This window comes from Pelmatolapia mariae, linkage group LG7 (genome assembly GCF_036321145.2).
Source record: "Pelmatolapia mariae isolate MD_Pm_ZW linkage group LG7, Pm_UMD_F_2, whole genome shotgun sequence".
NCBI classification, from domain to species: domain Eukaryota; kingdom Metazoa; phylum Chordata; class Actinopteri; order Cichliformes; family Cichlidae; genus Pelmatolapia; species Pelmatolapia mariae.
In genome coordinates, this window is record NC_086233.1 from 5,832,187 (window position 1) to 5,846,820 (window position 14,634).

Below are 14,634 nucleotides of genomic sequence, written 5' to 3' on the forward strand. Positions count from 1 at the left end.
ATACTTACTGGCTTTACTGCACTTCGAATACTACATACTGTAAGTAGCAGCAGCAGATGATAACATACAGTCAGGAGGTCATTACCTTAGGGGAAGACTAACTTCTTTTTACACGTCCAGAGAATTCAACGGTCTGAAAACATAATGCAAAGACTGAAAAAGTATTGCAATGAAATACAGTGTCAGAAGCCCAGAATGTGTAACACAGGCATGTCAAACATGTGGCCCAGGGGCCAGAACAGGCCTGTTGAGGGGTCCAATGTGGACCACAGGATGGCCATGCAAAAGGAAGAAACTGGAGAGGAGGCCACAAATCTTACTTTCTTTTGTCCTATAGAAGGGTTGAAGTGAGCAGTATAATCAGATCTGTGATTATCTGTGTTGTCTTTAATGCTGTATGTTTGTATATTTATTTGTTGTTCTGTATTTTCTTATTGTACTGCAGACTTTGATGTTATAATTTTATGTCTTTCTTGTCTGGATTGTTATTCATTGTCTCACAGTTTGTTAATTTTCTTATTTATTGTTTTTATATCTGGGACTACAAACAATATGGTGATTATTAGGCACTATCTGTTTTAAATAAATACATTTAAATTCCATCCATCTTCTTCCGCTTATCCGGGGCAGGGTCGCGGGGGCAGCAGCCTAAGCAGAGAAGCCCAGACCTCTCTCTCCCCAGCCACCTCCTCCAGCTTGTCCGGGGGAACACCAAGGCGCTCCCAGGCCAGCCGAAATATATAATCTCCAGCCTTTCCTTGGTCTGCCCCGGGGCCTCCTCCCGGTGAGACATGCCCAAAACACCTCACCCAGGAGGCGCCCAGGGGGCATCCTTGTCAGATGCCTGAACCACCTCAACTGGCTCCTTTCGATGTGGATGAGCAGCAGCTGAACAGATGGCTGAACTTCTCACCCTATCTCTAAGGGAGAGGTCAGCCACCCTTCGGAGGAAGCTCATTTCTGCCGCTTGTATCCGTGATCTCGTTCCTTCAGTCACTACCCACAGCTTGTGACCATAGGTGAGTGTAAGGGACGTAGATCGACCGGTAAATTGAGAGCTTCACTTTTATACTCAGCTCTCTCTTCACTACGACGGACCGGTACAGCGTCCGCATCACTTCAGCAGAACTGCAGAACAAGACCCCAAGATATTTAAACTCCTCCACTTGGGGCAGGAACTCGGCCCTGACTCGAAGTGGGCACTCCATTTCATTTTCAAATTCAAATGTGAAAAAATTTAACTAAAACTAGAGTCTTTTCTTTTCTTACAGGATCTTAGCCTGTTATGTCGTTTTCATAAAATCAGTAAAATAAAGAGGAGTAATCTAAGCTTATTAAGCAAAGGTTTTAGCAGCCTGGCCCTTTGACATGTCTGCTGTTTGCTCAAGATATGTTTTACTGCTCTGGAAAACTGCCACAGTGACAATAATCTAATATTCCACTACAACAAGTAAGAATTTAACAGTGGAAATATGATGTTCCTGTGCGGAACGTGACACAAAGAATTTGTGTTTTTGAATATTGCACCAAAGGTCTCAAAGGTGTAATATGCAGAACAGTACAGTGGACTATGTGGTGTCACGGTGGCATGCAATCACTCTGGATACTAAGCTTTCTTAATTTGTAGGGCACATGGATATTGTAGTGACCAGCATTCACATCACCATAGCCAGACACTGCTTCACCATAGAAGTCTTTCACACACGGCCTGCGTGAACTCTGCTGGAGAAACTACAAAACCTCTGCCTGCTGTGGGGCCGGGAAACAGGAGGTCGGAAGGGATGTGGGAGGAAGCTTAACCCTCGCTGGGCAGCGCTCCCGTTAACCCTTTACTCCAGTGGTCGTTTTCCAACAGTTTCATCCATCGCTGGGTTACTGCTTCATTTACTGACTTTGACAATAAATGAGAAACTCATTTAGCACCATATTTTTACATTTGCGATCCCTTGTCCCTTTGGGGGTTGCCACAGCCTAGCATCCTCCACACCAACACCAGCCCTCTGAAAGGCCTCCTTCACAGCATCCAAGAATCTTCTCTGGGGTCTTCCTCTTTTCCTCCAGCCTGGCACCTCCATCTTCAACATCTTTCATCCAATATATCCACTATCCCTCCTCTGCACATGTCCAAACCATCTCAGTATTTGTTTTCATATCAGTACAAAGCTGGGTTCACCCATCACTACACTTTTGATTCTAATACAAAGGGATATTTTACAGAGGAGCGTGAAGAGCTGAGAAAAACGCTGCTTGGATAGTTTGCTTTCTAATTTGCCTAACAAGAACAGAAGGTCGGGAACATTATTCCAGCATGTTCACATATGCACAGCCTCTGGGCGAGACATTTGGATGTGCATACATTACAAATGCAAATGATGAAATTTCCTTAAAAACATGTTTACAGTTACATAAGTGCGTCAGGTTATTCTACCTTCACTGACCTAACGCTAGCCTTCTACTAGATTAAAAACATTGGAGAAATGCACTTCTTCTCTAAACAAGAAGACAGCAGAGGTCCCAATCTCAGCTTCCTGTCAAACATTTTTTAAAAAGCCATCAAAGCTGCTGCAAAATGGGAACGACTAAGTCAGAAATTCCAGCGTCACCAAAACATTCACAAGAGACAATTACTGCGATGGGCTTGTGCAAACAGGAAAAGCTAGAATGCATGTGAACCTGCACAGTTAAACATTAACACTTAGACAAAAGAGACACACACACACAGACAGACACACACGCAGAGGTGGTGGTGGGAGGGGGTTACCGTTCCTCCTCATTTGACTTAGCCTGTTTAGATTAGTGTCACCAGCTAGAGGCCAGACCTAACCCCCTAGGCCCTGCTGTCACAGAGGGTAAATACAACTGTGTGTGTGCGCGTGGAGCAGAGCCAACAAGAAACACCAGATTCTTTACCAATTAACATCAACGCGACAGCACCACTGACATTTAAGACCAAGACGCTCCCTGTTCTGTCCTTTAGTTCTCCCTTCTTTCTCCCTCTATGTCTCCGTGTCTTTCTTCCAACTCTGCTTTTTTGTATTCAAAGGTTTGATTGCCGAAGATTTTCAAAGAAGCAGCCACAGTTTAAATAGACAGAATATAGAAAATAACAACCCCACCCCCTCAAAAAATGACAAGGCACTTCTCCAGAATCAGACTTTTTGTTTTACTTTAAAAAGTATCAGTTGATCATCACACTGATAAAGCTGTAAGGAAACAACAGCTAAATTCCACGTGGGCCAGCTGATTGCTCAGTTACTTCATATAGTTCCTGTCTAGCCTGTTCCTCTAGTCGTGTAACTCGATGCAAAGTTTCAGTCAGCATTACTTCCAATGGACAAAGCCTCTGTTTGGGAGTTTGTTTTTTATAATCTATGATTTTAATCTGCAACTCCAGCAGCTTTTGCTGAAGGAAAATGGAACAGATGTTGTTCTTTTGGTTCGTTGGCCCAAAAGTCTTAAGAATGTCTCAACCTTTTCCTCTACGCTAAAGCATATGAAAAGAAAATCATAAAAGAAACATGTGAGGTCATCTTTACAGAAGAAAGCAGGACTTAGCAAAGACACCTAAATTGTTTTGGGCTTAAGAAACAAGCTATGCATTTATGTGTATGGATAAAATAATTTTATAATGAAGGCTTAATTTGTCTGTTTTTTTTCCACTGCTCATTTATTCCACTGCTGGCAAGTAATTTTGCTGGATGACCTGGGAATCAGAGCCGACTGGTTTTATATTAATCAGTCACAAGAGAAAGTGGCAAAGCAACATTCAAAGACTGTTTTTGGAACTTGGTTATACAATAACTACAATAACTAGTGTTGAGGCTGGCAAAGCACCATGGCTAGCAGCCTAACCACAAACTGGGTGTCATTGCTAGCCTAGGACTCTGAGTCATTAGTTCTCTAAGTTTGTTAGCTTATATAGTGTATTCAGCAGAAGTGTTTTCTATCATGGAAACTCATGTAGCGTTCATCTGCATGCCTCCTATTTCAGGTTGTTAACATGAGCAACAAACAGAAGTTTGGGCAGCAGACCTGTGGGTGGTTGGAGATTGGGTCACATGAGGTTATTTAAATTACCATGAAAATTATTTTTTATCCAAAGCATTCAAAACCCGTAAAGAAAATCTATGTGATATTAAATTTTGTTTTATTCTTCTTTTAATGGGTCAATTTATTGCTCAAAAACATTTTCTTTGTCTTGATTGTTGGTGGAGAGTTAGTGGGTCATTAGTGGTAGAGAAATGGAGCAGTGGCTATCAGGAATCGCGCTTGTGGAATTTCAGGAATCTCATGTGTTAATTACAGATGTAATTAAAGGTTTGGGTGAGCGACAGAAGATTCCAAAGTGGACCACGGCATTTTCAAGTTTGGGAATTCCTGACATACTCTATATAAAATATACTGGTTTGGTGAAAGCTATCACAATTATTCAGGTGATAAGCAGTTTAATGTCTTCCATTAAACTGAAGTGGAAGACACTAAACTGAAGTTTAATGGAAGACAGAAAGAATAATATTAATTACGATAATAATAAGCACATCCTCTTTAAGTTATATGTTAAAAATCATCTGGTCCCTATCACTCTCAAAATTAGGCTCTGTGTTTCGTTCCTTTGTCTCCTCAGTCTGTCTTGTCTTCGTGTATGTTTCTCTCCGGTCCCTGTGTCAGGCCCATGCACCTTAGTCTCGGTGTCAGTGTTTGTACTTCTTGTTTTATTTTGATAGTCTTCTGTTTCATGTGTATTCCTGTCAGTCAGATTAGTGTAAGCTGTGTTCCCACCTGTGGCCTCTTCCCTCGTTATCCTCCTTGTGTATATATTGTCTGCATTTCTCTCTGTTTGCTGTTGTGTTTTCCCTCTTAGTATGTTTTCCTTATTGTGGCAAAGGTTTTAGTTTCCTAGTGTTGTTATTTTGTACTTTAGTTTAATTAAAAAAAAACACCTATTAGTTTATTGTCTGTGTTCTGAGTCCTGCGTTTGGGTCCTACCTTTGTCAGCCACACAGCACCTAAGACATGTAAGAAGTTTGCATGTTTGCAAACAATTTGAAGTTCATGATTCTGCAACAAAAAACTTTATGCACAAGTGGAAAACATTCAAGACAGCCGCCAATTTGACCAGGAGGGGACATTCCCAAAAAATCCCGCCAAGGGCTACTTCTCAGAATCTACAGGCCTCAGTTAGCATGTTAACTGTTAAAGTTCATGACAGTAAAAGTAGAGAAAGACTCTACAGGTATGGCTTGTTTGGAAGGTTACCAGGAGAAACTCTCTGTTCAGCACAGTTTAAGTCTGCAAAGTTTCATCTGAACAAACCGGAAAAATTTCTGAAACAACATCCTTTGGACAGACAAGACCAGTGGAAATGGAAATGTTTGGCGATAACACACAGCATCACATTTATCAAAAAGCAAACATGGCATATCAGCACAAACGCCTCATACAAGGTCAGCATGGGGATGAAGGGGTGATGATTTGACGTCACAGAACCTGGGCACTTTTCAGCCACTGAGCTGACCATGAATTCATCTGTATATCAAAGTCTTCTACAGTCAAATGTGAGAGTATCTGTCTGACAGATAAAATCTGTCCCCAAACTGGGTCATGCAGGACAATGATCCCAAGCCCAGCTGCACATCTCCAACAGAATGGCTGAAAAAGAAAAGAATCAGGCTGTTGCAATGGCCCAGTCAAAGTCCAGACCTCAACCTGATTGGCTGTGCACAAACAAATACCCGAAAACCTGAATGAACTAAGGCAATATAAAGAATAGCGAGCCAAAATTCCTCCACAACAATATGAAAGGCCAATAAACACAGAAAACTATTTCTTCATGTTATTGCTGCAAAAACCAGCTCTCCAGGCTACTGAATCATGGGGTGCACTTAGCTATTCAAACTCTGCTTCTTTATTATAGGTTTAGTTTTAATAAAATTAAACATGATGTGTAATATTTCACATATTTTAGTTCATCTGAGGTTTTTGTAATTAATTTTCTGACTTGATAAGTATTAGGTAATTCTAAGTGGATGTTCTCCCTGTGTCTGTGTTCTCTCCAGGTACTCCAGCTTCCTCCTACAATCTAAAGACATGCAGTTAGTGGGGTTAGGTTAATTGGTGATTTTAAATTGGTTGGCTGTCTGTCTCTCTGTTTAGCTCTGTGACAGATTGGTGAACTGTCCTGGATGTAGCCCACCTTTCGCCCTATGGCAACTGGGAAAAGCTCCAGCCTCCCCACGGCCCCAAATTACATAAGTGGAAGCTGAAGGAAGAATGGATGTTCATCCTGATATGTAAAACCTCAGAAATGACAGAGGGTGTTATTGCTGTTGTTTTTTTACAGTGACTGTATAAACTCTGGTTTGGTAAAACTGTGACACCCTTACTGCTCACACAACACTGCCTTTATATTTTTCTCAGCGTAGGCACGTAATCAGCTAGTTGTTTGCATTTGTAAGTTAAGCTTTGTGCAACTTACAGTAGATTCACTGTTGTTATAATTTTCATTTAAGAGGCTATAAACCTACCCGCACAAAGGAGAAAACATATGGTAGAAGTTTATGGGCTAACCTCATTCTTAGCATGAGGTTAAAGAAAAAAAAAAAAACCACTCCTACTACTACCACCCTGTGCACTCCTCATTTCTGGCATTAATTTAAATACAATAAAAACATTGCAACATGGAAAGGAGTTGGTTTGTTTTGCTCTGTTCCAGAAACAGCATCCAAAACACACCACGAAAGAACACAACTTAGCAGCAATAAAGCAGATCATTATGCTCAAGACAAAGCATTTTAAGCTAATGTAGGTTTACTCCTGCAAGAATTTCAAGTGATTTCCTTAACTCTTCTCCCATAAGCTGCCTATTAGATGTAACCTTTGTTTCCACTTTCTGAACTGAGCAGTTTCTGTCATATTTCATGCCTGCTTCCAGGACAAACCGACTGGGTGTGCATTAGAAATTAGTGAGGGTTATCTCTGCTTGTACAACTACGAGAACCCTTGCAAAAACCCGGAAACTATTCTAATAATCGCAAAACCACAGTTTTCAGAGAGAGTTATTTAAACTCGCCTTGAACTGCACAGGGAGGTCCTCAAATGTCGTCTTTATGGGGGAAAGTGTTCAGACTAAAGATGATGGATTCAGCATATTTCTGTTGTTGTTTCGCCTGGTTACATCATTTAATTGCCTCAAGTAAAAATATATGAAACTAAAATAAAAATAAAGTCATCCTCATAATAGTAAACTTAAAAAAAATCTCTCATCCAGCTGTTAACCCAGTTAAAAAAAATTACAGGGTTATTTTGAAGTAACACCTGGACTGGGAAGTCCAGCTGGACGAGGTTTTGTCTTTCCAAAGCAAACTCGGATTTGATTTTCCGGCTCATTCTGAAGCCCTGACATGGCCTCGGGTGCAGAAACCAGCAGGGAGCTCAAAGACCAGTGTCAGCAAGCCAGTGCTGTAAAAACAACATGTCAACAGCACTTAATACATACACGTTAAAGACGGCCACAACTTCATGTGACAGGCGTGACTAACCAATCAGCACTTAGGAGGGAATAAAAATAAGCCAATGAGAGTCCATGTGAGACCACAGTAAGATCATGGACTCATTCTGCCATGTGATGAAGCTGATGAGATGACAGAGAAAGCATGACAGGACGAACTGGCACACAGGCATCGTGTCCTGAAAATGGTAATTGTTTGTTATATGCGAGCTCCACTTACTCCAACAGTAACCTGCTTAAGGCAAAGCAAAGCAAAAATGTTATATTTTCAATGGGAGTAAGGAATCCTGCAGGTGTAATTAGCTACTTAACAACATGTTTGGTAACATACTGAAGCCAGACAATAATTCCCTGTTTAATAATACATGTTTCCAAATAACCACTGAAATTTGTCTGCGGTATATGGAAATGGTGCATCTTTGCCACTTCTCATATCTATTCCACCTACCATAAGAGTTACAAATCAGAAGTAAGTTTACTTAAATACACGTTAATCCATCCAAAAGTTGTGATATTTACTCAAAACACAAGAATGTGCTTCTCATGGCCCCCTGTGACCAAAGCTCTTTGTTTGTTTGGTATACTTTTCAGTTTCGTGTAGTTATACAGAATTAGTTAGTCCAGATAAAGGATAAGCACTGATGGGAAAATAGGTTTATTTTGCAGAATAATACAATAAAGTCACCATTGTTTAGCAAAGTATAAACCACTTTATTGAGCAATATAATGAATAAAGGTGCAGAAAAGCCAAAATGTAACGTCATCAAAGGAGGACACAGGGTCTCAGGAGGACCAGCACAGGCTCAGAGTGCAAGCTACCAGTTTGCCTTAAAAAGCTGAATGATTTACAAACAATTCCTTTATACAGTTTTTAATAAAACAAATTCTGAAGATGACAGTTTTCATTTTATCCTGAAGCCTATCCCAGCTCAGAGTACAGAGAAGGTTCAGCCTGGACAGGCTTAGCAGCACACAGAGAAGCAGCCACCAACTCACATCTCCACACCTACAGCCAGTTTTGATTAAACAGTTAACCATAACGCGCACGTCATTAAACTAAAAACTAAAGCATACAGAGGCAGAATGTACAAAATGCACACTGAGAGGACCCAGTCAACCAGGAGGTTAGACCCGAGAACCCGAGGCGGCAGTGCTGAACACTGAACCACTGCGCTGTAAAAGTTTAGGGAACCAATCACAATTTGTTTACAAATCAATTGATCAGTCGACCTGGACACTACAGCAATACCATATTTGATGCCAATTTATTCTAAAGCTGTCACCCAAAAGGTATGTGTCTACATTTCAAACTAGAGGATTACCAGTGTCAGTAAAGTGTATTTAAAGATCAGGACCAAATTTGATGGCAATCAATATAGTGATCGTTCAACAGACCCACAGTGCCAACCACAGAGACCTGCCACCGTCTGCAAGGTATAAAAAGGTGAAAAGAGAGATCATTTTGGATTAACAATCCAAAACACTGAATTAAAAACATTTCCCAGAACTCTTAGCATCATTTTGTGTGATCATTAACTACCTGGTAAATGATCTGTCCAACCTTGTGATCCAGTTTCAATGATAACACATAAGCTGAGGTAACTGTGATCATCATCCTCCTCCTTTAGCCGAGGACAACACTTTCTATTTTCAGAGTAACAAGCAGCATGTCACGACCAGTACGCTGACCTTTAAGTGCAAAATTGAAGGAGGTCAAAGAAGCAGAAACAGCATTTTTCTCATGATTCCTCTTCAAAATTCCCCATCTTCTTTTTCCAGTTACAGTTACAGTTTGGAGCTATGTGTAACTTTTTACATTTTTTAATATACATTGTATATAATATTACACACAGTATCACAACGTTGCTACAAAGTTAAGGCTAACTAGCTAACCACCTCTATGCTGTCCATTACTCTCATAGTTTCCCAGTTTTCCCACAGTCGAAGACCACCTCCTAGTTCCCCGTTTCACAGATAGTCCACAAATTTGCACGACCCTCAAACTATGACATGAATAATTGATTATGCATCAATTCGGTTTTTTATGTGTGTCCCAGTAGAGCAAGCCAACTGGTGCTCTGCAGCTGATTCAGATGGAGCTCAAGGATTCTGGCCGCCAGCCTGGTCGAGTGCAGTCAACTGGCATCCTTATTACCCGCCATACAAATTCAGGCTGAAAAGAATGATTTTCCACTGAGTAAATAAAACACCAAACACAAGTTAGCAGGGTGGTAAAAACTTCTAAGCTTCTAAAGTCGAGCACATCGAGCAGGAAGAAGCAGTGAAGTGCGAGAGGCCGGCACCTCGGCTGCAGCAGACTAGGGTTACACAGACTCCGAGTCACAACCTCCTAACAAGCTATCTGGACATGATCAGAGACGGATCACGTTACCTGATAATGTTACAGCCGCATGAGAAGCTCTGTGTGGTTCAGGTAAATGTCATCCTGAAGCAGACACGCAGACAGTCTGACACACAAACTCATTTAATTTCAGCTTACTCAACCTTAATGTAAAGCTTTATGGACACTCACCATGACTGCTTCCTGGGCAGACACAGCGCAACACGTCCAGTTTTCCATTTTGATTTGAAGAGGAAAATTACAGGATTATCTTCCTTCACACTCAAGCTTCAGTTACATCAAAAAAGCAAGTAATTGGGCCAAATATTTGCAGCCCATTCTTGTGTGTTTATAAATTTGTCTTTATTACTTTATTACTTGTTGAAGTCCCAAGTGAAACAAAAAGAGTGAAGCTTAAACAACACTAGTGGTCAAATTCCTGGAATAAAACAACAGGCTATCTCACAACTGAGCACAGAGCTCAGCCGGTGCAGTGAACACAGCGGGTGTCTGCGATTCTTGCATCAGAGGATAGAGCAGAGGCAAATACTACACTGAAATGTAATCCAGTACAAATATTGACATTGGCCAAGTCTTCAGGAGTGAATATTGGTACTGGACTTAGTTAAACTAGGATGAGGATTATATCCTCACAGCACAGAAGCAGAAATGAAAACAAAAGCCATATTCATGGAGTAACTGAAACGCAGCATAGCAGCGCAGCTAAAAGGCTAAAATGTCATAATATGGTAAAATATTTGATATCATTGCTTTCATTATTAATAATTATTTAATAATTGGGATAAAGAGGGAATCATTTTTATTTATAGACATTTTAACATTTTACTGTCCTTATAAAGTCACTGCTGGCAGACATAGGGCTGGGTAATAAGGGCAAAAACATTGTCTCGACATTATAAGGCTGATACACAACACATATCTCTGCATTTTCTACACATCACACACTTGTTTTTTATAGATCAAATTCTGAAGGATCAGAAGAAAATACATAAAAATAATCGTCTATGTGGTACAAGGACTATTAGGATTAGGATTGGCATTACATATGTATAAATACAGGGTAATGAAATACAGTTTGCATCTAATTAGAAGTGCAAAGAGCGATAAGTGCAATAAGAGCAGATTATATACAGAAAAGGGTAGTATAAAAGGTGGGAATAGTTATGTACAGATTATGTACAAATAAGTGAAGTATACAGATGTTTATATTGCTATACAGAGAGCAAATATACAGATGTACTATGGAGAGATGTACTGATGTATACATATGTATACAGATGAACTGTATAGCAGTCCATCTGTGTACATAGCGGAGGACCTAAAGCCACATACTGCTGTGGACACTCCCAGCAAATGTCAGTCAATCAAAGGAATCACTGTAGGTTTATGTATACGCTGTATTTTGACCATTTTCACTGTTCACGACGAGGTGAAGCAATAACGTGCCACAAGATTTAAAGACCAAACAGTTTTTGCATTTTTTTTAAATGTTTTATCCAAAATATTAAAAAAAGAACAATAAACCAAGTTCTAGATAAATTAGTTTGAATCACAGCATTATTGCTATTAAATTATTGTTTCTATTAAAATCTTGAGCCACTATAAATTTCTTAGGGAGGTCTGTGAAAATCTGATATCAACACAGCTCTACTTTCTTCTACTCAAAGATGTAAACAGAAAAGAAAAGAAGACTTATTTAATATAAAATATAAAAATATCCATGCAGCTTTTATTGTGTGTTTTACAACCACCAATGGTGCAAATGTTGCTCTGTTCTTTATACTAATATATATTAATAATCAAGACTACAGGACTCTATGCAGTGAACACACCACTATTGCTTCATTGGAATTTAGTAGGTAAATAGCAGTCAGGTGCAGCCAATCAAGCATCTGATTAACTGATTATCTATAAAAGCAGAATTTTTGGCAGCTTGCTGGTCTGCTGCATTCTAGTGCGCATGAACACCACGCCGCAATCTACCCAGGAGTTGGCATCTCATTAAATAAATCACTTTATTAGGTAACTCCTGCTGTCAAAGTGTCCTTAAACTCACCACTCTTTACCTTAAATGTGCACTTCCCCTCTCCTTACTTCCCGGTTTATTGCCCTGTAAAGCTCTTCTTCACCTCCTCTCTGCTCTCTTCATCAACTGCTTTGTTTGATATCATTTCTGACAAGTCTAACTGTGAGATTTGATCACTGACTCGCTCACATGCCCAGACCCATGCATGTGGATGAGTGTTTCAATGCTATAAAAAACCGAGCAGCTTCAGTACAAAATACTTGAATGTATTACCCCTTAAAAAACAAATGTTTACTTCCATTAATCCAGAAAAGTGGAAAAAATTGCTCAAGTGCAGTGCCATCTAACAGTCTCAGAACAACTCTGATTTACCAACCAAAATCAAATAATATAAGCTTTTATCTTCAATGGCTTTTCTTGACATCCACTTAAATAACACTGTAAATCAATAAGTATGAATATAAGTTTACTGTAATGTTCATTTAACAAACAGCCTTTATTTTTCTACATTTGCACTTGCCTATTAGCCATCTGTCTTTTCTTTCCCTGCCTCTAGGAAGGCAGGTGAGACAGCACAAAGAGCCACCAGAGCGGGTATGGTTTGTCCCCTCATATGGGGCTATTATTTTTAAACATATTTGACTTTTTTACTTGCTTTTAAATCTTATTGTGTCCCGGTTTATCATCTACCCTTCTTCAAAGGGTTGTTATTAGCAAGGTGTGCCTAATAAAGTGTCAAGTGTGAGTGTAAGTCACACTGGAAGACTCAGGCACAATTCGTGGACATATAGTAAACTGCGGCTGGTTGGTGGATGCAGACATTGGATTTAAAGTCGTAAGCATCACCTGGTATCACACCTGAGAGGCGAAGGTTCTTTTTGGCAGGTCAGAAATCCTCAAAAAACATAGCCATGCTTGGTTTTTGAAACTCTGCAACAATGTCAAACACCCTCAGTGAGTCATTAGTTTTACCTCCTTTCTAGAGGAGCCTCCAATATCCACACACCGCAGGCTGCACACTTAGTGCACTCGAGTAGGGGGATTAAAGATGTGCTGAAGTTCCATAACACTTTGACATGATCCATTTGCATATTTTTACACATTACCGAGCACTTCCACCAACACAGTGCTCCCTTTTATCAAATGTTAAACCTTTAACTCATCCCTTGCACACTGCGTTGCTGCAGCGAGGATTTGAGAAGGAGCAAAATAACGGCTGAAAAACCAAAGAAAAACCTAATCCTTTCGTTTACCTTCTTTCTGCTCTGCTTATTCCTCCTGGAATCCGCAAATTTCTTACTATTTTATTTTCTCTTAAATGGGACAACACAGCATGAACAGCATCTAGCCTCTGCTGTTTTCTAACACCTCTTCACATTCCTCGACGAAAAAAAGCCAAAGATCGCCTTGGACAAGCCAGAGTTTCTCCTCTTTCTCTCTCTGACACTTTTCTTTTACTCCTTCATTTCAGCAAGCAGCAGATTATTTTCCTATAGATTAACAGCCTGACTTTGTCTTTTCAGGTTTCTACGCTTTTCCTCTTTTTGCTATTTCGCTTTCATTCCTCTGCTTTCAATCTCACTCATAAATCTCCTCTTCTCCTTTGTCTCTCCCTCTAAGCAGCAGTGGAACTACACCATAGCCGTGGACGGCAGCGGCTATAAAGATGACAGCGCAATCATCTGAACATGGCCACTCTGGGACTTACACGAGCAGCTTTGATCACAGAAATGAGTGCCATCATCTGCTTGACCCAGCGTGTGTGCACCCTGCGTAAAGCTATCACGACAAGCCGATGAACGCTATTGTCAAAAATAAACTGTTGCAACAATAAATGTTACCAATTTAGGGCTTTTATCAACTGCCACTTCAGCCGAGCTCCCGTGTGCATTTCTTCTGTTTCCGTGTGCTAATGCCACCCAAGTGCCAACCTCAGCAGCGTTAATCAGTTCACTGTCGTCAGCGGCAATGATGCCTTTCAACTCCGTCTCTTTTTAAAATGAGATTTGCAACAGAAAGGAGGCACCGGCATGATGTATTCACTGGCAGGAGGCTCCTTCAGCTCCCTCATGTCTCTGATGTTTATGCGTGCATGTGTGTGTGTGTGTGTGTACTCTGTCTCCAGCCTTAGATGGAGCAGATGCTTCAGCGAAGGGGGGCCACACATCAACCTTGATATTCTGCTGTTAGCATATCAGCGTCCCCCCTCTTTCACCCTCCCCCTTTCCGTTTTACTCACGCTGTCAGAAATTGATGATCTGCAATTACACAGCATGTGTCGGTGCAACTAAACATCATTTAATAGCTCCGAGCTGACAGCACATGACTGAGCAAGCAAGCGGAGAAACACCAGTGTCACAGTGAAACTACCATGTTGCCTCCAACAGACCATGTTGCATTGTGTTGTTATGTAGAAAAATATATATAATGGGATATACAATGTAGGGAAAATTAAGGGTGACGAGGACAATTTTGGAATTTCTGGCTTGTGTAAACTTTCTTGTTGTAAATTCTAAGAAAAGCTTCGGCCCACTATGTGATATTCTGTAAAGATGAAGAGGTTTAGCATCTATTTGAGCTGGAATTAAGAGCAGATCATACTCCAAGAAAGCACACCAAACCCTTTTTGTGTAAAAAGACCCAAAGCACCATTTTCGTAACATCTCCCTGTTGGGACTGAACATTTGACTACTTGTTTCCACTTTGCTAGAAACTTACAGTATGTTGCACAGTTTGTGT

General features: G+C 40.4%; 1 protein-coding gene across 9 annotated transcripts in view; it reads right to left on the reverse strand.

The window, feature by feature from the left end:
- Positions 1-14,634, reverse strand: part of ppfibp2b (PPFIA binding protein 2b) — a 100,533-nt gene that overhangs the window by 84,750 nt on the left and 1,149 nt on the right. The gene's annotated exons all lie outside the window — the stretch shown is intronic.